Genomic DNA, 2,811 nt, shown 5'->3' with positions numbered 1-2,811 from the left:
CACTTCCTTCCCTTCCAACACTAACCATTCCAGTGACTCCAAAGGGATGTCAGGGGAGAGTTTTCAGCCTGCCTTTCTTGCAACGCCTTTCTTATCAGACCAGCCAAACATCACATGTCCCCAGCAGATACTGCTCCAAAGCAGCACTGGCACATTAGCTTCAGCCAGGTGGTGCTTCTGATGCTGAAGTAACACACTCCCTACAGATTAACAAAGAGGTATTTGTACCTGAGGCAAATGACAATGATCATGACTGTCAATCAAGGTCAACCTTCTATCACTTGATCCTTTTTTTTAGGAAATATGCAGGGTATAATTTTTGCCGTATGGAGTAGCAACATTGTCCAAAGCTGCTTGCAGCCAGTATACAGAAGTACATCCTGACACTGCCTTTAGGCATGGAAAGATGGCATTATTGCTAAAATTATTCTTCTGACACCCGTTGTAGGGCTCCATGGTATTTCTCTGTGAGTTTTGCCATGCAGACTGATCTATTTAGAAAAGCCTTGTAAGTCGATGACACAGAGTCAGACAGCTAACCTGGGCTGATTTACCAGCATCACTTAACATCCAAGGATACCAGGATCACGTTTTTCAGGATATGAAAGTGTTCAAACAGGACTGATCAGAACATTCTACACCCCAGTAATTCTGCTGAGTGTACTCAGAATGAAAACTACTAAGAACATCTCTTTTTTCAACTAAACTTTAACCAGCTATAACAACAACAAAAAGCCTTTATTAGTTTTGCTTATGTCTTCTCAATGTTGCAACCCCACAACAAATTCATCAAACTCCTTACCTGATTGCTACTCAAGGATGAAATAATCTCTGGTAGTTTTGTTTTGATATTTATCAAGACTGAAGTTCATGCTTTACATGTGGAAAATTCTCCAAAAGGCCAGAATAACCTTAGAGGTAACCTATTTCATAGGAAGCAGTGTCAGGTGCAATGTTTATTAATGTAAAACACACTGTCTTCATGCACTGAAGTGCAAATATGTGCTCTTCTGCATTCTCACTCTGAGCTATGTCTGCTGCTCTTTAGGTCTCTATAGATTCCATCTATGCCACCAAACAGGAGCATGTTTATATCTGACCACAGTAATGCTAGTTATGCTTTATCTTTGGCCATCAACAGACGAATTATGAAAACACTGAAGAAGAATCTTTAAGTACCGTATCACTCACATTAGGATGACTGTAACAAATTTAGCTCTGATTACAGAAGCATTATTGTATCCATACAAGATAAATTCAACAATTACAGAAAGTAATTGTATCCTGTGGCTTACAACAGGCTAGAGTCTTTGCATCTCAAAACAGGGAAATCCACTACTGTTCTGATTACATTTGTATGCCTCAGCAATGTGTAAATACCCACAGATGTGTAGGCACTGCATGGCTGTCAATACCTACCTCATGTATTGTCCATATAAATCTTGCATGTGGTTTGTGTTTAATTGACACTGAATGCAATAAATTAATTTGTCAATGCCTAAAACTTATTGCACTGATTAAATGCATACAATTTTCTCTCAGCTCTGGCTAAGGAGTGACAGCAAGCACAACACAGGGTCCTTTGGGAGAATTCCTGAACTGAGTGAGCATTTTGTGTCCACTTTCAACGTTTTCTCCCCAAACAGCTATAGAAGTTTGTCGTATCATCTGTTTTTGTTGCCTCTACCACAGCAACATGGTCTATAATGGAATCTTTCATTGTAATATATCCCTTTAGATGTGTTGTACTTGTTACCCATTTGTTTAATACCACATGGTCTGCATTGCAAGAAATGCATGCTAGCTCTTCCCCATCAACCTTGCCCATCATTCTGTACTATCTAGAGACTTGTCATCCCCTTATTCAGACATCTAGATCATTTATGACTGTGCTGAGAAATGAAAGTCTTACTTGGTCTCTCTCTCTACTGTAACAATAGTTAAGAATCATAACAGTTTTCCCTTCTAAATGCTAGCATCATCCACATATATTTCAAATAATTCTTAAAGAATTTTATTTAAATATAAATATGCCAGAACTCCTTCTAAATCTTGCAAAAAAATTAAGGGAAAAGAAACTGCAGTGAAAATATTAATTTTATAGGTAACCAAAAAAATATGTGTAAGACATAAAAAGCATGGAAATGCCTCTTGAAAGACCACAGGTCCACACATCCTATTTCAAGAGTCAGGAAATTAACATCTAAGGCTAAGATTGTGCGTACCTATAGTCCTGATGAGTGATGAAACCAAACACTTGCTCTCCTGAAGTAAAGGAGTAAAACCCCTGCAGCCTTCAGATCAGATCTCTGATCACATTTCAAAGAATGTTGTCACTTGTAACTCTCTCTTCCTGAAATTGTTTTCTAGGACTTTCTTCTGGCTGATATGTCAGAAACATCTGCTATAATGGGGGAAAAAAGTGTTAGTACTAGTATTAAAATAAGTAAAAAAATGTGACAACTCAAAAAATACAAAACATGCATTCTGCAAACAGTCTACATCTGAGGAAGAAGTGGTACAATTTACTGCTGTCAGATCATTATTTAGCATTATCATTTTATTACCTCCTAATCACATTTTATTAGGTCATTAACTCAGAAGATTCTCCCCACATTCTCAAAGAGCACCGTGGATAGACATACAGCTGTATGTCCTGTTTCGAGAGGCACGGCCTTGGTATTAAATCTCCCTTCTTGTTGACTAGGCTTGAAAGCAGACAAAGATCAAACGTCAGAGAACATCTTCCCTTAAGAACATTTTTCCAAACTCCGCGTTTTGCAGCTGAGGAGGGATCCCGGGCCCCGCGGC

The sequence above is a fragment of the Geospiza fortis genome, unplaced genomic scaffold (genome assembly GCF_000277835.1).
Source record: "Geospiza fortis unplaced genomic scaffold, GeoFor_1.0 scaffold11, whole genome shotgun sequence".
NCBI classification, from domain to species: Eukaryota; Metazoa; Chordata; class Aves; order Passeriformes; family Thraupidae; genus Geospiza; species Geospiza fortis.
The sequence above is the reverse complement of the archived record's forward strand: the minus strand, read 5'-3'. Positions refer to the sequence as shown.